Source organism: Zea mays, chromosome 8, assembly GCF_902167145.1.
Source record: "Zea mays cultivar B73 chromosome 8, Zm-B73-REFERENCE-NAM-5.0, whole genome shotgun sequence".
Classification (NCBI taxonomy): Eukaryota; Viridiplantae; Streptophyta; class Magnoliopsida; order Poales; family Poaceae; genus Zea; species Zea mays.
The window spans coordinates 122,453,297-122,477,276 of record NC_050103.1 but is presented as its reverse complement, the minus strand read 5'-3'; the positions used below and the strand labels follow the sequence as shown (position 1 = coordinate 122,477,276).

The window sequence follows — 23,980 nt, the reverse complement described above, 5'->3', positions numbered from 1 at the left end:
TGATGATGTCCAGTTATGTAGCTGCTGTGTACATGAATAACTGATCCTGGCACGTACATGGTTCGCATTCGGTTTGCCTTCTAAAACCGGGTGTGACATAAGTGGTATCAAAGCCGTGCTGACTGTAGGACCGCTAGCCTAGAGTAGAATGGCCGTTCTAAGGACTATAGACCTCTGTCCCTTCCTTGACTTTGATATCCCTTCAAAAGTTGGTCATACCGACCAAACCTATGTTCTACTATATATTATACCTTGCTGAAAATCATGTTTTATTCTAATCCTTCATTCACTTATGATTCATTATTTGCTGGTCATATTGATTCTGTTCTTACCCTTTTGCTTGCGATGTCTTTTGTAGATGGCTCGACTTAGACACACTGCACGAAAGTCCGTCATCCCCTTCTTACCCTCCCGCCTTGCTGAGCGTCCGCTTCGCCGTCCCGTGGCCGGACAGTCTAGCCACTTGGAGAGACTGCACCACCGCCTGCATGAGGAGCAGGAACATCGACGACAGGAGCAGCAGGGCTCTTCTTTCTCGCTCCAGCAGGAGATAGAGTCTGTGAGGAGCTGCTCCCCTGTGCTTCCCCTGGAGGCGCCCCCTGCACCACCACAGGGCGCCCCAGCCCCTGGAGTAGCTGCTGGAGGAGACCTAGACGACGGAGGTGGCGACGACAGCTCGAGCCACGACACCGACTTCTCTGCTAACCATGAGCCGGAAGGATGGGTTGCTCGATCCATCACTCGCGACGCTGCTCGCGGGTGTCACTTCCACGATGCGCTCGACACCCTGCTACGTCGGGCATTTGACCGGCATACTTGGTCCGTCGAGTATCGCTGTGTGGTCTACCAGCACGTCGCGGGGTCTACCCGGACCGCTGGGAGGCAACCTGCTTGGTGCGCCGTCCGGAGAACAGTCTCCAGGGTGCAGAGGCCTGCTCAGAGCACTATTCTATTTCTGAGCGGGACTCAGCTGAGGCAGCCATGCAAGATGCTGCACGGCGTGCGCTTTCGCACTACTGCTCGGTTTTCGGTGGGGTAGCTGATGGTCTTGACCTGAAGTATTACCCCCGCCGTCCATCTGGCAGCACAGGAGGCGTGATTGTCTCACCTATCGGTGAGGGCAATCCTAGGTTGAGCAGCACAGTCAACCTAGCCGCCGTGCTAAACACAGAGCTGGACCATGCACTAGATGAGCTGAGTAGGGCTCGTGCTGAGATCGCCCTGCTGCGGGCTGAGCGCGTGGAACGTCGTCACCTGGACGATGGTTCCCCCGCTCCTGTCGGGACTCAGCACCCGTACCGCTCACCTCAGCGTGGACACCAGTCTTATGGCAATCCCGACTGCAAGACCAAGATAAATCTAGAACCATAGATCGTTAGAGTTGGATCTTGTAATTAATACGAAATATACATACATAGAAGCTACAGTCTTAGCGTTAGTCTCGGTTTTAGTTAGTCTTAGTTAGACAGGGTAGTTTGCTATATCCTGTGCATTTATGTTTGTCATGATGAACTATGTTTGGTTTGGATCTTTGTAATGACTGTCACCAGAGTGTGGGTATTCCCTGCATTTTGGTTTACCTATTATGTTAATGGAGTTAGTTATATAGTTGGGAAACCTTTTATTCCACTTTCCTCTTTATCTGAGAAGCTATGTGGTCTGTGTTGGAGATCAGTGAAGATGCTCATCTGCTCAGTGCTGTTGAAGAATTCTATACTCTTTTCTTATGCTGCAAGATTTGCCAGATCAGTTCTGATGTGTGGTTGCATTCTGCAGATGTCAGAGAACAGGCGCAGAGGAGGAAGGCGTGCTCAACAGGAGCGAGCCGCTCAACAGGATGAGGTGCCCCAGCAGCAGCACCTGCCGCCCCCGCCCCCGATGTCCATCGAGCAGATGTTTCTGATGCAGACTCAGGCAGTTCAAGCCATCGGTCAGACTTTGGCCGCCATTCAGCAGCAGCAGCAACAGCAACAGGCCCCACCTCAGCCTCAGATGCCTCAGATGCCCAGAGACAAGCGTGCTGAATTCATGAGAGGTCATCCACCAACGTTTGCTCATTCTTCTGACCCCATGGATGCTGAAGACTGGCTGCGCACTGTGGAGCGGGAGTTGCATACCGCTCAGTGCGATGATAGGGAGAAAGTTCTGTATGGTCCCCGTCAGTTGAGAGGAGCAGCCCAATCATGGTGGGAGTCTTACCTCGCCACCCATGCCCACCCTGACGCCATCACTTGGGAAGAGTTCAGAAGTAGTTTTCGTCAGTACCATGTCCCTGCAGGTCTGATGACAGTGAAGAAGGAGGAATTCCTGGCTCTCAAGCAAGGGCCATTGTCTGTCAGTGAGTACCGAGACAGGTTTCTGCAATTGTCTCGCTATGCTCCTGAAGATGTCAACACTGATGCCAAGCGGCAGTACCGTTTCCTGAGAGGCTTGGTTGACCCTCTGCAGTACCAACTGATGAATCACACTTTCCCGACATTCCAGCACCTGATTGATAGAGCAATCATGACAGAAAGGAAGCGTAAGGAGATGGAAGATCGTAAGCGCAAGATCAGTGGACCCCAGCCTGGAAGCAGCAGTCGTCCTCGTTTCTCAGGCAATCAACCTCAGCAGTTCAGGCAGAACCAGCGTCCACCTCAGTAGCATCAGCAGTTCCAAAGGCAGTATCCTCAGCATCAGTACCAGAACCGTCAGAGCAATCAGTCAGGAGGTCAGTTTCAGAGGCAGAATCAGCAAGCACCTCGTCTTCCTGCCCCAGCAACCCAGCAGAACGGTCAGGCAGCACCAGCTCAGGTTGGAAACAGAGCATGTTTCCACTGTGGAGAGCAAGGCCACTGGGTGATGCAATGTCCGAAGAAGGCAGCCCAGCAGCAGTCAGGCCCCAATGCCCCAGCAAAGCAGAATGTGCCTCAGTCTGGAGCAGGCAATCGCTCTCAGCCGCGCTATAATCATGGAAGGCTGAACCACTTGGAGGCTGAAGCAGTTCAGGAGACCCCCGGCATGATAGTAGGTATGTTCCCAGTCGACTCCCATATTGCAGAAGTGTTATTTGATATTGGAGCAACGCATTCTTTCATTACTGCATCATGGGTAGAAGCACATAATCTTCCGATTACTACCATGTCAAACCCCATTCAAATTGACTCAGCCGGTGGTAGAATTCGAGCCGATAGCATTTGTTTGAATGTAAGTGTGGAAATAAGGGGGATAGCGTTTCCCGCCAACCTTATAGTAATGGGTACTCAGGGAATAGATGTCATCCTAGGGATGAATTGGCTAGATAAGTATCAGGCAGTTATCAGTTGTGATAAGAGGACAATCAAGTTGGTGTCCCCACTAGGAGAGGAAGTGGTGACCGAGCTAGTCCCGCCTGAGCCAAAGAAAGGAAGTTGTTATCAGATGACCGTCGATAGCAGTGAAGCAGACCCAATTGAGAGTATCAAGGTAGTGTCTGAGTTCCCGGATGTGTTTCCAAAGGACTTACCGGGTATGCCACCAGAGCAGAAAGTTGAGTTTGCCATAGAGCTTCTTCCTGGAACCGCCCCTATCTTTAAGAGAGCTTACAGAATATCTGGACCAGAGTTGGTTGAGCTTAAGAAGCAAATTGATGAGCTGTCAGAGAAAGGTTACATCTGGCCAAGCACCTCGCCTTGGGCCGCTCCTGTCTTGTTCGTGGAAAAGAAAGATGGCACTAAGAGAATGTGTATCGATTACCGAGCTTTGAATGAAGTCACGATCAAGAACAAGTATCCTTTGCCCAGAATAGAAGATCTGTTCGACCAGTTGAGAGGAGCCAGTGTGTTCTCCAAGATTGATCTGAGGTCAGATTATCATCAGCTCAGGATCCGACCTTCGGACATTCCGAAGACGGCATTCATTTCCAAGTATGGGTTGTATGAGTTCACAGTGATGTCTTTTGGTTTGACCAATGCACCAGCCTTTTTCATGAACTTGATGAACAGTGTATTCATGGATTATCTCGATAAGTTTGTGGTGGTATTCATTGACGACATTCTGATTTATTCTCATAGCGAAGAAGAGCATGCAGATCATTTGAGGATGGTATTGCAGAGATTGCGAGAGCACCAGTTGTATGCAAAATTGAGCAAGTGTGAGTTCTGGATCAGTGAAGTCCTGTTCTTGGGTCACATAATCAACAAAGAAGGATTGACTGTGGATCCGAAGAAAGTGGCAGACATTTTGAACTGGAAAGCGCCAACAGATGCTAGAGGAATCAAGAGCTTCATTGGAATGGCCGGATATTATCGGCGATTCATTGAAGGGTTTTCGAAGATTGCGAAACCAATGACCGCGTTGCTAGGCGACAAGGTTGAGTTCAAGTGGACCCAGAAATGTCAAGAGGCCTTTGAAGCGCTGAAAGAGAAGTTGACTACAGCGCCTGTCCTAGTCTTGCCTGATGTGCACAAGCCCTTCTCGGTGTATTGTGATGCTTGTTACACAGGTCTGGGATGTGTGTTGATGCAAGAGGGAAGAGTTGTGGCCTACTCGTCCCAACAGTTGAAGGTTCATGAGAAGAACTACCCAATCCATGATCTAGAGTTGGCAGCAGTGGTTCACGCACTGAAGACATGGAGGCACTATCTGTATGGACAGAAATGCGATGTTTACACAGATCATAAGAGTCTGAAGTATATATTCACTCAGTCAGAGTTGAACATGAGGCAACGAAGATGGTTAGAGTTGATCAAAGACTATGAGTTGGAGATTCATTACCACCCAGGCAAAGCAAACGTAGTGGCAGATGCTTTGAGCAGAAAGAGTCAGGTCAATCTGATGGTCGCTCGTCCGATGCCTTATGAGTTGGCCAAGGAGTTTGACAGGTTAAGTCTTGGATTTCTGAACCATTCGCGAGGAGTCACAGTCGAGTTGGAACCTACCTTAGAGCGTGAAATCAAAGAAGCGCAGAAGAATGATGAGAAGATCAGTGAGATCCGGCGACTGATTCTAGATGGCAGAGGCAAAGATTTTCGAGAAGATGCAGAAGGAGTGATATGGTTCAAAGACCGCTTATGTGTTCCCAATGTCCAGTCTATTCGGGAGTTGATTCTTAAGGAAGCTCATGAGACAGCCTATTCGATTCACCCTGGCAGTGAGAAGATGTATCAGGATCTGAAGAAGAAATTCTGGTGGTACGGAATGAAGAGAGAAATCGCAGAGCATGTGGCTATGTGCGATAGTTGTCGAAGAATTAAGGCAGAGCACCAGAGACCTGCTGGATTGTTGCAACCGTTGCAGATCCCTCAGTGGAAATGGGACGAAATCGGTATGGATTTCATAGTCGGATTGCCTCGCACTCGAGCCGGCTACGATTCCATTTGGGTAGTAGTGGACCGCTTGACCAAGTCAGCCCACTTCATACCTGTCAAGACCAACTACAGCAGTGCAGTATTGGCAGAATTGTATATGTCTCGGATCGTTTGTCTTCATGGTGTGCCAAAGAAGATAGTGTCAGACCGAGGAACGCAGTTCACCTCTCATTTCTGGCAGCAGTTGCATGAAGCTTTGGGCACGCATCTGAATTTCAGTTCATCTTATCATCCGCAGACAGATGGTCAGACCGAAAGAACCAATCAAATTCTTGAAGACATGTTGAGAGCATGTGCGTTGCAAGATCAGTCCGGATGGGATAAGAGATTGCCTTATGCAGAGTTTTCCTATAACAACAGTTACCAGGCCAATTTGAAGATGTCACCATTTCAGGCGCTCTATGGAAGGAGTGCTTGCGTGTGCCAGAAGAGCAGTTGCCAGTGGAAGGTCTTGAAGTCCGGGAGGACTTGACCTACGTTGAGAAGCCAGTGCAAATCCTTGAGGTTGCAGACAGAGTCACCCGAAGGAAGACCATCAGAATGTGCAAAGTCAAATGGAATCATCACTCTGAGGAAGAAGCAACCTGGGAGCGTGAAGATGATCTGATGGCTAAATACCCTGAGCTTTTTGCTAGCCGACCCTGAATCTCGAGGGCGAGATTCTTTTAAGGGGGATAGGTTTGTAACGCCCTGAATTTGGGGGTAGAATTTTTTCTTCTTTTCTCTCACCAAATTCGGGCGTTACTCTTTTTTCTCTTTCCCCGTTTGCTCCTTCTTCCCAATTTCAAACCAGTATAGCGGCAGGTGTCCGTGTCATGTATAAACCAAAACCTAAGTGTCATGGGTGTTGCATCATGCCGAAGCGCATTTCTTTGTCTGATGATGAGTGTTCGTCTTGTTCCGTTCCGGATTTCGGTTCGCGATTTAATTCCATTTAGTGGTCCGCGCTCGTCGTGGGTTTTGATCCGCGAAGTGGTTCGGCCCAGCCCAGCTTAGTCCAGCCCAGCTCAGCCGGCCCGGCCCGCCCCGGCCTGCGCGCCCCTGGCGCCCAAACCCTCCCATGCGCCCCCCTCCCCTCTCTCTCTCTCTCATTTGGATCTCCCGCGCAACAACTTCCCTCTCCCTCTCCCACCTCTCTCTCCCCGTGGTGCCCTAGGGTTTGGAGACGACGATCACCGGAATTTGGACCCCGAGGTGAGCTCCCCTCCCCTCCCCTTCTCTTCTCTCTCTCCCTCTCCCTCCCCTTCTTCTCCCCACGCGCGCCCCCTTCTTCCGCTGCTCGCGCGCGCCCCCTGCCCGCCCCTGCTCGCCGGCGGCGCGGCGCCCCCCGCCCCTGCCCGGCCGCGGCGGCGTCCCCCGCCCCTCCCCCCGGCCGCGGCGGCCCTCCCCGCCCCTCCCCTCGCGCGCGCGGCGTCGCCCGCCCCTTCCCCGGCCCCCGGCGGCGCCCCCCTGCCCCTGCCCGGCCGCGGCGGCGTCCCCCGCCCGTCCCCCGGCCCCGCGGCGGCGCTCCCCGCCCCCTGCCCGCCCGCGCGGCGATCCCGCCCGCCCCTCCCCCGGCCCCGGCGCGGCCCCCGGCGCGGCCTTCGGCCCCCGGCGCGGCCCCCGGCGCGGCCCCGGCCGACTCGGCCGCTCCTGGCCGGTTCAACCGCCCCCTGGGCCAGTTCAACCGCCCCCCCGTTCGGCCGCCCGTTCCCGTCCCGGCCTCGCCCGACCGTGTCCCCGTTCGCCCGCGCTCGCGGTGATTATTCGTTAGTTAACGTGCTGCGTCGCGCGCTTCGCCGCGTGACGGATTTGTCTAATTTCAGATTCTATCTGTGTGTTGCGTCGTGCGCTTCGTCGCGCGACGATCCATTTTTGTTTCAGGTTGTTTAAGGTGTAACGCCGCGTGTGCATTCACGCGACGTTCCACTTTGGACTCAGTTTAGTCGACGTATGTCGTCGTGCGCTTCGTCGCGCGACGTTTAACGTCTCCTCATAACTAAGGCGAAGTGCCTCGTTGCGTGCTCGGTCGCGCGACGAGTCGTTAACTTCTTAATTTGTTTTAGAGAGCTTTGTCGCGCGTCTCGCCGCGCGACCACCTTTTTATTTATCTCCACCTGCTGATAATAATTAGACATGAAACATGACTTTACTTTACGCTAAACATAGTGTCTACATTAAATTTCCTTCCATTAAGCGAGTGGTTAATTTATAATCATGTAACGTGATCGTTTCTCGACTGTCTTTTCCTCTTTCTCTCTTAACCGTACTCACGAGCCCGCGTGGAACGTCTATTTACTTATTGCTTTCTATTGTATGGTGTACTGGTCTTTTGTATTAAAATATGTGGATGTATGTATGTTTGCAATCGCATAGAGAACGATCCGGTTGAAGAGCCCGAGGAACTCGCAGGAGAAGCCCCTGAGCAGCAGTCGGTTGGTGGAGGCAAGTGTCCTTTGACCTATCTCTGTCCTATTCATTCTTTAATTCACCTCCCGCTTTACACATTTATGCCTAAGGATTGACTAGCTTTTGTGATCCATGTCCTTGTTCACCTACTTGGGTTGGATTATTATTGTTTAGCTTTATGCTATTGCTCAAACTCTAATCAATGAACATGATGAGATTATCTATGATACGCTGTTTTCCCTTCTCTTATTATGATGTTGTACTTGTGGCCTCAAGGGGGCTCGAGCGGTTTCTCGAGTGCCTCTCCGTAAGGACCTGTTCTATGGATGACCGCCCGGGAAAATAGTGCAACCATGAGGGTGGAATGGGGTGCCCTTAGCTGAATAATTAGAGGATCCGGGGTGTAGTTCACTTAGCCGTCGTGCCGTCAATGGGGCTCGGTGTATGCAGCTCGCTCTGCCAAGGTTGATTTGTCCCTTGGGGAGGAGTGCGGTACATTTAGGAAACCTAACGGGTGGCTACAGCCCCGGGGAATCTTTGTAAAGGCTACGTAGTGATGCCCTGCTGGGTCACCTTGGTAGTGATCAATGGAGAGTCATGATCTCCGGGCAGAATGGGAATCACGGCTTGTGGGTAAAGTGCACAACCTCTGCAGAGTGTTTGAAAACTGATATATCAGCCGTGCTCGCGGTTATGAGCGGCCAAGGGAGCTCCAGTGATTAGTGAGACTTGATCAGAGATACTTTGGTTCAGGTGGTTATGAGATCGATGGTTCTGGTTATGACTATGGTGCTGGTAAGTGGTATTCTTTCCGTTTGGAAAGGGTACATCGGGCTAATAACTTGGGTTAATGCTAAAACTTGGCTTTCTATTAGTAAATAATAATCTGACCAACTAAAAGCAACTGCTTGACTCATCCCCACATAAAGCTAGTCCACTACAGCCAAACAGGATACTTGCTGAGTATGTTGATGTGTACTCACCCTTGCTCTACACACCAAACCCCCCCATCCCCAGGTTGTCAGCATTGCAACCACTGCTCAGGCGAAGATGAAGCTGTGGAAGGAGACTTCCAGGAGTTCCAAGACTATGACGAGTTCTAGGCGTGGGTTAGCGGCAACCCCCAGTCGGCTGCCTGTGAAGGCCGCGTTTATCTACGTTTCTTTTCCGCACTTTGATTTATTGTAAGAACTATATGGACGTCTCAGACGTATGATGTAATCGACTATTATTCCCTTTTAATACTATTTTGAGCACTGTGTGATGATGTCCATGTTATGTAACTGCTGTGTACGTGAATAACTGATCCTGGCACGTACATGGTTCGCATTCGGTTTGCCTTCTAAAACCGGGTGTGACAGACATGAAATTTCAACACAAGAAACGAGCAGATCTGATTCAACAACTTTTCATTTCTCGTGTATTCAGGCGAACAAGAACAGAAATACAAGAGTGTGTACTGGTGCTGAATTCGGCTTGTAGAAGCTTTTCCACTTGAACAGATCACCGAACCTTCTTGTGCTTCATCATGGAATCCTCCATGTCAACGTAGTGGCTCTCGTTGATGTGGTTGAACTCCTCCATCCGAGTGGACTTGAGATCTGATCCTTGGGGTTCAGGTTCCCCATCCGCGTGGACTACGAGAAGCCAGTCATTAGCTTGCCCGTCTCGCCGATCGAGTACCTCCTCCGGCTGCTCGGCGTCCGTGGCTTGTAAACCATCCACCGCTGCGACACCGACTACGGAGTTCCCTTCTTGCTGTCATTTTAAAGGTGTTGGTTGAGGCCGTAGTCCGGCGCGTGGAGGTCTTAGTAGACGTGGGCGTGCTGCACACCGTCGTCGTCATGGCGGCGAGGCAGCTGTTGAGCTCCCTGAGGCTACCCTGCGTCGCGGCCTTGCTGACCCTGACACACTTGTACTCCTAGCGAAGGCTCTGCATCGCGCTCTCCTTGTCGGTGATGGCGCGGTTGAGGCACGCATTCTCAACCCTGGTGAGCTCGAGCGAGTCCCTGACGGTGCTGGCCTTGGCCACGGCCTGCTTGAGGATGTCCCGCATGCACGTGTTCTCATCGCGTATGACGACGTGCTGCAACTCGACCAACTTGGTGTTCTCCTGACGTGCCCAGTTCGAATCGTCCTCGGACGCGTGCACACAGTCGATGAGCAGGCGCTCCTTCTTGTCACCCCAGGCCGCCACACACTCGTCGGCTTTGAGCCTGCATCAGTCACGCTCATCGGACGCCTACGCCTCAGAGAGTCAGGCCTTAACTTGCCTGGCCTCCGTGGTCACGTTGGAGAGCACGATGGAGAGGTCGTCCGGCGCATTGCGGCTCCACTCCTCGCCCTTCATCGCCATCCGGAGCTCGCCGCGTAGTCCCTGGTCTCCTCGTTTGCGCCGCCTAATATGAGGTCCTTGACGCTCCTCTGCTTCACCATGCCACCGTGGATCTGCTCCTGGAAACAGAGAAGAAAGCTCATATCTAATAACCTGGCAACCAAGTCGTCGTCCTGCCTCAACTCCTCTAGTTCCCTCACGGCCCGGGCCTTCTCATCGCGATCCCTCCGAAGGTCCTCCAGCAGGGGTGTTGCAGCGAACATCATGGGAGAACTCCGGGGTGGCAGGGGCGGAGAAGGGGGCAAAGAAGGTGGTGGAGGCGGGCGTCGGGGGAGTTGACGACGACGACGTCCTCCAGCATATGCGCGACCGTCGCGGTTTGCGGGCCGTCCCGCATCTTGTCGCTCGACATCAGCACCAACGCCGTGTCCTCTGTCTGTCTGTCTATCCGCTGGCGGTTGCCTTCATGAGGTTGCAACGTCAAGTGGGAGGAGGCTTCGCGCGGGGGGATTGAGCTCGTAGCGCGCGACGGGGTATGCGGTGGTGACGGCGCGACGAGCTCGGGATTGTTGGTAGCTGCGACGAACGGATTGCGTCGCCCCCATCCAAATCCTGTCGAGAATCGTGCCACGGCTAGGAATCCGAAGGTCGGGCGAGCGGGGATGGCTGACGGGCTTGGATGGCGGTGAATCCGAAGGTCGGGCGAGCGGGGATGGCGGGCGGGAATCCGGAGGTCGGGCGAGCGGGCATGGCTGGCGGGCGGGAATCAGGAGGTCGGGCGAGCGGGCATGGCTGGCGGGGATGGCTGGCGCCTAGCGGTTTGCGGCGGCGCGGAATCCAGACTTCGGGCGGGCGGGGTGGTTGCGGCGGCGCGAAATCCGGACATCGGGCGAGCGGGGGCGGGGGCAGTCTACGCTAAGCCCTTAATAGTTAGTAGAGAAAAGTGTACAATGAGTAAAACCCGTGGGTAACCCAATCCCCTGAAAACCGATGGGTCTAGGTGTGTGGGTTTGGAATTGCACTTACGAGTGCGACAACGGACGAGTTTAGATAGACTTCACGGATGTGATTGTCATCCTTAATCCTAGCCCACGCAGTGAACATCGACGTCGCTAAAGCTCAGTCGCCCTAAAGTCTCCCCAGTGCCTAGCCAGACAGTCTCACGCTAGGTAGCCTCCCTAGACACCATTATGCTGGCAAGATCCAGCCGACTGCTTGAAAGTTGAAACTTTGTGTAAACTGTAAACTTTTCAACAACATGTCTTTCTTTTGGTTGGTTTTTAATGCGCGTGTACTACTGGCATTTTAATACATGTTGTTTGATTCTTTTTTTTGATATTTTAGTCGGGTTTTGGGACCCTCAACGAGTTCGGGTTGGCGGATAATATTTCACCCGATTACGGGTTCAGGTTCAGATCAAATTCAAATTTTAGGTTTCAGGTCTAAGAACGCGGATGATGCACCCGCTCGAAACATGACCCACTGCCTAGTCGCAACAAAGCTCTACCAACAGTGACAGATCTAGAAACAGATTAAAGGATGGTTGAATTATGCACTGGGAATGCTAGAGAAGATGGTTGCAATCCGTCTGATTGGTTGTTCGGGTGGGTAGAGCCTGGTCTAGACCCAGATATAGGCTGAGTGTAGCATGTATAGCATGTATACATGGATGTAAGTAGCCAATTAGTTGTGTGTTTGGTTTCCTGTACTGACTCAGGCAAGATATATTGGGTACATGTTTGGTTCACTGTATCGAATGATCTGCACCAACTCAGCTCCTTTTTGGATGCATATGTTCTGAGCAGTTGTTTGTTGTCAAGTACGAATAGTATTTACTAGACATCAGAAATACAAAATCCACAATTTACACGTCTGACAATGAGCAAGATTCAAACAATCTACAAATTCTACACAATTTTTACACCAAACTAGACTAAAATAGTCTTCAAATTCTATCCAATTTACATAACTCAGTAAATACATAATCCACAAATTTGGACTAAAACAAGCTTGACATACTAGGCTAAAATAGTGTCGGAGAGTAAATCTCCGGACGGGTGGCGGAGTGCACCCGCCCTAAATCCTAAGATGAGGAGGGGCTTAGGCGTTCTGCTTGATCGTTGGGATTAACGGGAAGAACTCAAGAACACACAAGGATTTAGAGTGGTTCTGGCCACCGGAGCGTAATACCCTACTCCACTGTGGAATGTATTGCTTGTGAGCTTGTATGAGCTTGCGAGTCTAAGGTGTGATCTAAGATTGCGTATGTGTGTAACGTCGCATGCCTCCCCTTTTATAGCTGAAGGGGGGCATGCACAAAGGTACTGGGCCCCGACATGTGGGCCAGGGACATAAGGAATATAGCGCTTGGAGCCACTAATGCCTGTTGCCGAGGCAATCTTCTTGTGCCCTGACGCCCGAGACCCGCGTATCCTCGCGCGTGCCGAGGAAGCTTCTTGTAGAAGGGAAGATGAGTACAGTGCACCGCTCGGCACGGGCGCACTGTTCGCCAGTAGACTGATCAGACGTGCCGTCTGCTGGATGGGTCTGACACCGTCTGCCAGCGGATGGGACAGGGCACATTAAATGTCGAGAGGGCACGTCGCCCGTCAGCGTGGTGGCAGGCAGCGCGTCCTTTCCGCAATAAATGCAATGGTTGTATGGACCTTGCGTCAGGCTCGGCCCGTTGGCTTATGTCACGGGCCACAAGCCACGTGGCAGCAGCGGGCCTCCGCTCGAGCGGGAAGCGTTGGGCAAGGCCTGAACACGTGTCGGCACCGGACCCCAACTCATGCCGGGGTCCTCCTCGCCCCGGGACCTTGCCAAGGCCCGGACCTTACTCGGAGGAGCCTGGAGCTTATTCGAGGGACCCAGCATGCCCTCTTGGGAGCTCTGGACCCGCTCGTACAGGGGTCCGATATCCCTCGGAGGTCCGGACCCATCGATGCACCTCGGGATGTATTATCTTTTCTTGCCACGTGGTGCCCTTAGTCTTGCCCATGTAGTGGGGTCGGGTGCCGCTCTCCGTATGACCTGGAGGTGTGGTACGGGTGCAGCGCCTTCATACCGTAGAAGAGGGTACCTCTGATTCAGGGTACAGACATAGTGTACTCTACAAAGCTATTTGAGAATCAATAGAGCTTGACATGGTATTTAAGCTTGATAGATTAGCCTCGACTCCAAATTCTACGCAATTTACACAATCTACAAAGTCTAAAGCAACATAAGAGTTTGATAGTAGTAACAACTCCAAATTATGTAAGGTTAGCCTTACCTCTCATTGACCAATGTCTTTGCATACCAGGTTAGCATCATAGACACATACCAATCTCGTCAATTGTTGTAAGATTAAGGGTATAATCAGTTCTTAATCATCAACTAGGATATCCAAATTAGATCAAGAGTAGAATATCAGTTCATCATCATCAACTAGCATATCTATTCTCAAACATATATCAGTAAACATGCCATTTAAAGATTTTAACCAGCAAACAGGCCAGCAAAACAGGACTGCAAATAGGCCAATAAACAAGCCAGCAAAAAGGTCTGCAAACAGGCTCACCAAAATTGGTCATATAAGACCGTGCAACCACCAAGTAGAAAGGAACATCAACAAGATAGGTTAATCCGTAGAACTAAAAACATGATTGTTCTATGAAAGTGTATCATATATGTTCTCAAATAGGGAAATCCATATAACTCAGGTTAATCCATAGAACTCAGGGAAACATCATTGTTCTACAAAAGTGCACCATATCTGTTCTTAAACAGGGAAATCCATAGAACTCAATTTAATCCATAGAACTCAGGGAAATATCATTATTATGAAAGTGTAGCATATCTCTTCTTAAGTAGCATATAAGATAGGCAGAATACAACAAGTGTAGCAAATCTGTTCTTAAGTAGCATATAGGATAGATAGGATAGAGAAAGTGTAGCATACCTGTTCTTAAACAATATAAAGGACACACAGATCAGATCAAGTGTAGCATATCTGTTCTTAAGCAGTATATAAGATAGACAGAGCAGATCATATGTGGTAGTGCTTGCCTGCTTGGTTAGGAAAGTCTTGAGCCATAGGTCACAATCATCAGGAGTCATATCCAGGAACACCAGGGAGGTGGCCTTTGTGCTCCATCATGTGGTTCATGGCATACATGAGAGCCTCCCTAGAGAACCCAAGACATTTGGTTACATCATTGTAGATCCTAGGTGCTGCCTCAACATGGATGCTTTCACGAACAACATAAGGAACATCAGATACAACCTCTTTCATCCCATTGAACACAACAACATATTCATCAGTCATGTACGTCTTCCTCTTCCCTAAGTTGTACATAGGCTTGATATCATTGGAGTCACCAGGGGTACCCTTGTCAACATTTTCCCCTTGCTAATTAGATTGGAACCATCAACAAACTCTGAGGTCACTTCAATGCCATCATATAGGATGTCAACTATGTCAGTTGGCTTGCCCAAAGGCTCATTTGAACCCATTGCAAACCTACCTATGGCAACCCCACTTCCAAATATGATTTGCATAGGCATATAATTCTATATGGGCCTATTGAGGTAATTAGCATCTTTTGGATGATCCTATTGAGTTAGCAACTCAAGTTAGCAATTTCAAGTTAGAACAAGTTAAAAATGGAATGTGTTGGTCCTAACATTGATGTAAGCATCATAATGACCCTCTTCTAACCTTATGACAAAGTTATCTTCATCCTAAAGAGTGCCACTAATGTCCTTTCGTTTGCAAACCCTGACCCAACTAGACCTCCACTTACGAAGGTGATTGTACACTTGCTGGCTTGTTACTTCTTGGCCACTGAACTCAAAGACATTTTTAGCAACATAGTTGTAATACCCAAAAATGAATACAATGAGTATATAGTTGATAATCTTATTTTGTGTGCCATAAATTCCTCATGACAAGAGCATACCTATAATTAAGCGTGATTAATTAAAACAAATGATACACCAACTAAATTAAGCATCATGCTGAGGTTTCATTTTGTGTGCATTTTTGTGACAATATAAAGCTAATGTACAAAATATATAGGTATGTCTAAGTCCAAAGCGGGATTTAAAATCCAAAAGGATTCTAGAATTTAAGAAAAGAGAAAGAAAATATTGTATAAATTAGAGAAAATAAATACATAAATAAAATTATTTTATTCCTGCTGACATTTGAATGTGAGCAGTTAATTCAAGTATGAATCTCACACCTAAAAGTTGAGTTCAAATTGGAAATCAAAAAGAATTGGAAAAATAAAAATAAAAATGGAAACAGAAAAGAAAAGTAAGAAAAACCCGCTGATGGGCCACACCCTCACATTCGGCCCAGTTCCCCGCTAACCGCGTAGCCCAAAATTTGCCATGGCGCCTCCCCTGTACCTGGCACGCGGGCCCTGGCTGACAGCCGCTGCTTGCTCGGGCGGGTCGCTGACGCCTAGGGCCGTGTACTGCTGGGTGCTTGTGCCTCTGCGTGTGGGGCCCATTCGCCAGGTCGCTCTTCAAGCTCAAGCACGGATCGGCTGGGCCGTTCAACGACTCCTTGTTGGCCGCCGAAACTTCCGCCACCGGATCAGGACCTCCTCGGCTGGACTCCTGGGTACAAGTAACAGACCCTTTCCTGTCCGCCATCTCGAGCTCTCCTTTCCCCTCTCCGTCCAACCCATTAATTGTTGCCATGGAACTCGTCGTCAATCTCCCTGGCACGTCCCTCCCTCTTCGCCGGTGGGACTCCCTCTGCCCACCTGGACGTCCTCAACCTGCGCCTTGACTCTTGGACGTCATGCTCGTCCATGGTCGCGGATCCACACTCTCCTCGGCCCCAAGCTCCTGCCCCACCGTACCTCTCCGCTCCTCGGTGGGTCGCAGCACGCCATGGGCGGATTCAAGCCCGGCGACGTCCCCATCTACGCCTCCCTCGCTGTCGATTTCACCGTCCTCGACCACTGGATCTTCCCTGTGCCCACATCCACGTAGCCAATAACCGGTTCGTTCACTCGGCGACGTTCACGCTTGCACCGCCGCCCCTCACCGGGGATAGCATCCTTGTGGCCGTCTCTGCTCTTGGTAAGTTACCCAACCTCCCCTTCGTGGTCCCAGAATCGCGTAGGACCGATTTAATTAAAGAATCGTGGGTAGGGACGCTGGATTGGCCGAACCCCGGCCATCTCTCCGCCGCGGCTTGTGGGCAGAGAGTTGTATGGCACTAATCACTGTGAGGAAGCCTCCCTTGCATTCGCGCTATTCATATTCACGTGTTGCTCGTATGGATTGGACTTTGGAGCATCGGGGCGCCTGGTATGGCTCACCGGCGAGGGGCACCACTGGGCGGAGCCGCGCCGCTGCGTTTAGCCGTCGGTAGGTAGAAGACGCGGGCGCGTCCGTCGATCTGGAAGTGGACGGTACTGGTTAGGGCGGGGAGGTCGCTGGGCGCTGCGCCGTTGATCAAACTGCGGACGTCTCGAATCGGGTCAGGCGTACCTGTTCGGCTAATGGCATCATGACCGTTGGATCAGTTCCAGACGTCTAGGATTAGATCTGGGGGTAAGCGAATGAGAACCGTGGATGTTAGATCTGGCAGTCGAAAATAGTTATACGTTATTTGCTGCGTAGACATAATCTGGGCCGATGGGCAGAGATCGGACGGTCTGGATTCCCGGATACCCCTTCGCGTAGCAAACTTCATAAAGAGACCCTCTGTTTTCACATAATAAACCCGCCGTCCACGTTCACTGTGTTCTGAGTCTCGGGAAAACTTACGCGCTAGCCCCTGATTTTTCTGGAATTCGAGGCCCAGTCCAGAAGGGATTAAAAATAGAGAAATAATTATAGAAATTAGTTTTTAGTACAAAAATAATTCTAGAAACTTGAGAAATTCATATATAATTCATTTTAGCTCCAAATTGAGTCATTCTAGTTGCAATAATTTTGTATTAATATTGTCTACCAACTAGTAACACTGTTTAGCCATGAAACTTGAATTAAAATTATTCATTTGGATTAATCTATTCTAAGCACTAAATAATTTCCGAAATTCATAACTTGGTAACCGCAACTCCGAATTTAGTGGTTTTTGTTTCTACGATCTCGTAACATCGCGTAGATCATTATTATGCAGTATATTTTTATGTTTGGTGTGATGTTAATTTTGTCTATATCATGTTTGTCTGTATTGCTACGACTAGCAGCGAGATTACGTGTCATCTGAAAAGCAAGCTGGTAACTGGAATCTCAAGTGCCAGGCAAGTTGTGCCCTTGACCACTTTTTACCCAATAATGTTCTTAATGTCACTTATTCATGCATAGGTTAATTTTGATGGGACCCAATAGGTCACCCTAGATTGTTTATCTCATTACCTTGTTTACCCCTGAATCACTTGGGTAGTTTGCTATTGCTTTACATGGATTTGGGATAATTATTTATCATATCTATGTTCCAGTTATTTTGTTATTCTATTTATGTTCATGTCAAGATCATTAATGTTAATTGGAACATAGAGCTTAACTTGAGAAACACGTGCCACCACAAGGGTTTATGGACGCCCTTGGCTGATTAATTAGGAAAGCTAGCGGAAGACTACCTTACCCGAAAGGGGCAAGGGCAGTAGGGGAGTTGCATGCAAGGAGGTTCTCGAGTTGATTTTGCTGCGATGGCGGTCAGACGGGGGATTCTTGCAAGTGCGCTTCTCATAAACTGTAGCGGGTTTTCGGAAGCTAGTGGAACTTTGTAAAGGCCTCGTAGTGGATCCCTAGCCATTCATCTCGGTAGTGTCTAAGGGTCTAGCTAACCCTGGCGACATGGGATACACGACTTGTGGGTAAAGGGTACAACCTCTGCAGAGTGTAAAACTGGTATACTAGCCGAGCTCACGGTCATGAGCAGCTCAGGACTCTCTGATGATTAACTTATGGAACTAAATTCAATTTGTCATATGCATTGCATCACAGGTGATGTTGTTACTTTTGTTCTACTACTTAATTGGGTTGGTATTTACTTATACTTAGTAATTGCTAATAAAATTTTGACCAACTTTAAAAGCAATGCTTAGCTCTAACCATCCTCTTTGGTAAGCCTTACACTTCACGTGAGCTCCCACCTTTGACGAGTTCATGCACATTATTCCCCACAACTTGTTGAGCGATGAACGTATGTGAGCTCACTCTTGCTGTCTCACCCCCCCACAGGTCAAGAACAGGTACCGCAGGATGAGGCGCATGGAGGATGCTGCGATGAGTTCGTGAGAGATCTAGGATGTCGTCTCCCAGTCAACTTTGGGTTGCTGGACCGTTGTCTCCTTATAATGTATTTATTTATTTATTTTGTATAGAACTCCTGTTATGTAGTAAAAATGTGACATTCGATCCTGTGCCATGAATCATCATATGTGTGAGACTTGGTCCCAGCACACCTGGTGATTATGTTCGCGCCCGGGTCTTGGTGCCCCGAAATCCGGGTGTGACAGAAATGGTATCAGAGGGATGTTGACTGTAGGACGAAACCTAGATAGAACTGGACAACCATTATCTACTTACCTTACTCTGATTCTTTTCTAAACTTATCTTAATCTTTTCTCATCTATTTCCGCTTTACTCTGATTATTCTTACCTTTTCCTGCTAAAGACAAACTTGGATTTCACACTTTGAAATCTTGTGGTTAAAGTGACTTTTTGGAATAGGAGACCTACTCTTAGGAACAAAAATAAAACTATTTTTTATAGATATCTATGAATTTGAATGTTTTGTTCTTATGATACTTGTCTGATTTGGATCTTTGATTGAGTGTGATGAGTTGTGGAGTAATGTCCACAATTACATCTGCATATACATATAGAAAAAAATGCTTATAAAAATAACTAGACAAACTAGATTATCCCTCATTAAAGTATCTAGCCTAACAATATCCATCTCATCTTAAATATTCTATCCTACACTCATAGATCCATCTTATCCAAAAAATACTCATCTTATCTTGAAAAGGGTCTTATGACATCCTAATAGATCTAACTGACCTCAAAAGATTCTACCTTGTCCTTATGGATTCATCTTACCCTAATAAGCATATTTACCCCCACACTAGTAACAACCAGGATCTAATCCAAAATAATGAGATCTTAACTAGTCTAATCTAGTCATATCCAATCTAATCTCGATCCTATCTAATCTTATATGATCTAATCTAGTGTGAGTTACTTAATGCTGGTACAAAGGATAAGGCCATACTTCTAATTCACTTACACCTAAATTGGTGACTTAGATCAACTCGCCCATACCCAACAACTTGACCTACATGATAGGTTACATAACCTATCCCACACGTCTAGAAGCAAACGACCAAACCAGATTCTGACTAACCTTATTAAACTCATAGCCATCTACTAAACCAGCTGCTCTACCTACGTGTTACATACAAATCTATCTTAACCAAGACACCAATACAAAGAAGATCAACCTCATCAAGGAAAGGATAAGGGTCACCGTCATGGAAGGTAATCGTCAAGGATAAAAGTCAAACCAGATCTCTAGATGCATCAAGATCCACCATCCGGGATAGAAGTTTTTCTTGCCTAACCTTCTCTTATCCTAAGCTTTTCTAAATCTTACTTATTAGCTAAAACATAATATGTGCTTGTTTTCTAGCCACACTTGCTAATGAAGAGAAACTTTTGGGAGCATTAAAACTAATTGAAAACATAAAAGTTAAAAAAAACTTTCTATATCCCTTTCTTGCAAATCTCGAGGACGAGATTATTTTTAAGGGGGGTAGGATTTGTAATACCCAAAAATGAATACTGTCGGGGACCATAATTAGGGGTACCCTCAAGACTCCTAATTCTCAGCTGGTAACCCCCATCAGCACAAAGCTGCAAAGGCCTGATGGGTGCGACTAAGTCAGGGATCGGTCCATTCGAGGGACTCGATCACGCCTCGCCCGAGCCCAGCCCCGGGCAAGGGCAGCCGACCCCGGAGGATCTACGTCTCGCCCGAGGCCCCCCTCCAGCGACGAACATACTTCCGGCTCGCCCGAGGCCCCGTCTTCACCAAGAAGCAACCCTGGCCAAATCGCCACGCCAACCGACCAAATCGCAGGGGCATTTAATGCAAAGGTGGCCTGACACCTTTATCCTGACGCACGTCCTCCAGTCGAACAGAGCCGAAGTGATCGCTGTCACTTCGCCGCTCCACTGACCGGCCTGACAGAAGGACAGCGCCGCCTGCACCACTCCGACTGCTGTGCCACTCGACAGAGTGAGGCCGACAGGCAGCTAGGCCCGGCCTCAGGCACCATAGGAAACTCCGCTTCGCCCGACCCAGGGCTCGGACTCGGGCTCAGCCCCGGAAGACGGCGAACTCCGCTCCGCCCGACCCAGGGCTCGGACTCGGGCTCAGCCCCGGAAGACGGCGAACTCCGCTCCGCCCGACCCAGGGCTCGGACTCGGGCTCAGCCCCGGAAGACGACCAACTCCGCTCCGCCCGACCCAGGGCTCGGACTCGGGCTCAGCCCCGGAACACGGCGAACTCCGCTCCACCCAACCCAGGGCTCGGACTCGGGCTCAGCCCCTGAAGACGACGAACTCCATTTCGCCCGACCCTAGGGCTCGGACTCAGCCCTGGCCTCAGCCGACGGTCTCCGCCTCGCCCGACCCGGGGGCTCGGACTCGACCTCGGCCTCAGAAGACAGACTCGACCTCGACCTCGAAGGAGCCTCCACATCGCCCAACCTAGGGCACGGACCGACCTCGTCAACAGGAGGCGCCATCATTACCCTACCCCAAGCTGACTCAGGCTACGGGAAACAAGACCGGCGTCCCGTCTGGCTCGCTCCGCCAGGCAAGTAATGATGGCGCCCCGCACGCTCTGTGACGACGGCGGCTCTCAGCCCCCTTACGGAAGCAAGAGGACGTCAGCAAGGACTCGACAGCCCCGACAGCTGCCCTTCCGCCAGGCTCCAGCGCTCCTCCGACGGCCACGACACCACACGAACCGGGTGCCAAAACCTCTCCGGCTGCCACGATGGCATGTACATAGGGCGCTAGCTCTCCTCCGCTAGACACGTTAGCACTCTGCTACACCCCCCATTGTACACCTGGATCCTCTCCTTACGCCTATAAAAGGAAGGACCAGGGCCCTCTTACAGAGGGTTGGCCGCGCGGGGAAGAGGACGGGACAGGCGCTCGCGTGAGGCCGCTCGCTCCCCTCTCGCGTGGACGCTTGTAACCCCCTACTGCAAGCGCACTCGACCTGGGCGCGGGACAAACACGAAGGCCGCAGGATTTCCGCCTCTCTCTCTCTCTCTCTCTCGCTCCGGCTGCCTTTTCCCCCCTTCGCGCTCCGTCTCGCGCCGACCCATCTGGGCTGGGGCACGCGGCGACAGTTTACTCGTCGGCCCAGGGACCCCCCGGTCTCGAAACGCCGACAGTTGGCGCGCCAGGTAGGGGCCTGCTGCGTGTTGACGAACAGCTTCCCGTCAAGCTCCAGATGGGCAGTCTCCAGTAACCTTTCCAGCCCGGGACGGTGCTTCGTTTCGGGAGTCTTGAGTTCATGTCCCTCGATGGCATCTACGACATGATACTCCTTCCCCCGCCGTGCGACAGTGACAATGGCGGCCGACAGCCCGCCCGCCGGCGACGGAATCGACGACGTCTTCCCCGCGTGGTGGAAGAACAACATTCGAGCTCACCCCGCCCTCTCCCCCGCCGACGGAGGAGGAGGCGGGGCAACCAAGGCCAAGCAGGAGGCGGCACCTCGTCGGCTGTCGAGCGAGTCGACAGCGTCGGCGCCCCAACGGGGGGCACGTCGGGCATCGACCTCGCGTTTGAGACGAAGACGAGCGCCGTCTCCCCGCAACGCGCCAATCCCAAGCAGACGGATGACGCCAGCACGCTCGCGAAGGACTTGCTGGGCGTCACCCTCGTACCTAAGACGACAGTGCAGTCCGTCCCTGACGTGACTTCGTCACCACCCATCGACCAAGAGGTACCCACCGATTCCCATCTCACGCCCTTTGGATTCAGCCTCGACCCGCCAAGCGAATTCGCTTTGGCGGACGCTCTCGTAGAGGTGAGTCCAAACCCTCTGGGGTTTCGTATGCGGTCACCCTGGGATCGGCTGACGGACGTCTCGACCTACGGGCCCTCGGGGTCTGAGGAAGATGACGAGCCCGACTTCTGTTGGGATTTCTCCGGACTTGGTAACCCCAGTGCCATGCGGGACTTCATGACCGCATGCGACTACTGCCTTTCCGACTGTTCCGACGGTAGCCGCAGCCTCGGCGACGAGGACTGCGGCCCAAGTCGTGAATGTTTCCACGTCGATCTAGGGGGTCCCTCCGAAGGCAACCATCTTGGTATGCCAGAGAACGGTGATCTCCCTAGGCCTGTGCCTCGCGTTGACATCCTACGAGAGCTAGCTGTGGTCCCCGTTCAGGCGGGGGGTCATGACCCACAACTCGAGCAAATCCGCGGGGTGCAGGCCAGGCTCGACGAGGGAGCAGGAACGCTTGAGCCGATCCGCCGGGACATCGGGCAGGATTGGGCGGGCCAACCTCCGGCCGGAGAAGTGCGTCGTCTACCCCAGGGTATCCAGCACCGCATCGCCGATGATGTCAGGGTGAGGCCGCCACCCGCTTCCAGTGGAGTCGGCCAGAACCTGGCTGCAGCAGCAATGCTTCTCCGCGCGATGCCAGAGCCATCAACCACCGAGAGGCGGCGAATCCAGGGAGAGCTCAAGAATCTCCTGGAGGGCGCCGCGGTCCGACGGGCCGAAAGCTCCGCCTCCCGAAGGCAGGGGTACCCCTCGGAACATCGCGCCGTGACTTCCCGATTCATGCGGGAAGCCTCGGTCCACACCGGGCGCACGCGCAACACAGCGCCTGCGGCCCCGGGTCGCCTCGGCAACGAGCCCCATCACCGCGACCGTCGGGCCCACCTCGACGAAAGGGTGCGCCGAGGCTACCACCCCAGGCGTGGGGGACGCTACGACAGCGGGGAGGATCGGAGTCCCTCGCCCGAACCACACGGTCCACAAGCTTTCAGCCGCGCCATACGACGGGCGCTGTTCCCGACCCGGTTCCGAACCTCGACTACTATCACAAAGTACTCGGGGGAGACGAGACCGGAACTATGGCTCGCGGACTACCGGCTGGCCTGCCAACTGGGTGGAACGGACGATGACAACCTCATCATCCGCAACCTCCCCCTGTTCCTCTCCGACACCGCTCGCGCCTGGTTGGAGCACCTGCCTCCGGGGCAGATCTCCAACTGGGACGACCTGGTCCAAGCCTTCGCCGGCAATTTCCAGGGCACGTACATGCGCCCTGGGAACTCCTGGGACCTTCGAAGCTGCCGATAGCAGCCGGGAGAGTCTCTCCGGGACTACATCCGGCGATTCTGGAAGCAACGCACCGAACTGCCCAACATCACCGATTCAGATGTCATCGGCGCGTTCCTCGCCGGCACCACCTGACGCGACCTGGTCAGCAAGCTGGGTCGAAAGACCCCCACCAGGGCAAGCGAGCTGATGGACATCGCCACCAAGTTCGCCTCTAGCCAGGAGGCGGTTGAGGCTATCTTCCGGAAGGACAAGCAGCCCCAGGGCCGCCCACCGGAAGATGCCTCCGAGGCGTCAACTCAGCGCGGCGCCAAGAAGAAAGGCAAGAAGAAGTCGCAAGCGAAACGCGACGCCACCGACGCGGACCTTGTCACCGCCGCCGAGTACAAGAACCCTCGGAAACCCCCCGGAGGTGCCAACCTCTTCGACAAGATGCTCAAGGAGCCGTGCCCCTATCATCAGGGGCCCGTCAAGCACACCCTTGAGGAGTGCGCCATGCTTCGGCGCCACTTCCATAGGGCCGGGCCACCCGCGGAGGGTGGCAGGGCTCGCGACGACGACAAGAAGGAAGATCCCCTGGCAGGAGAG

General features: G+C 51.6%; 1 pseudogene; it reads right to left on the bottom strand.

The window, feature by feature from the left end:
• Window positions 1-9,139: 9,139 nt before the first annotated feature.
• On the bottom strand, window positions 9,140-10,316 carry LOC103637229 (uncharacterized; annotated as a pseudogene).
• Window positions 10,317-23,980: the final 13,664 nt, after the last annotated feature.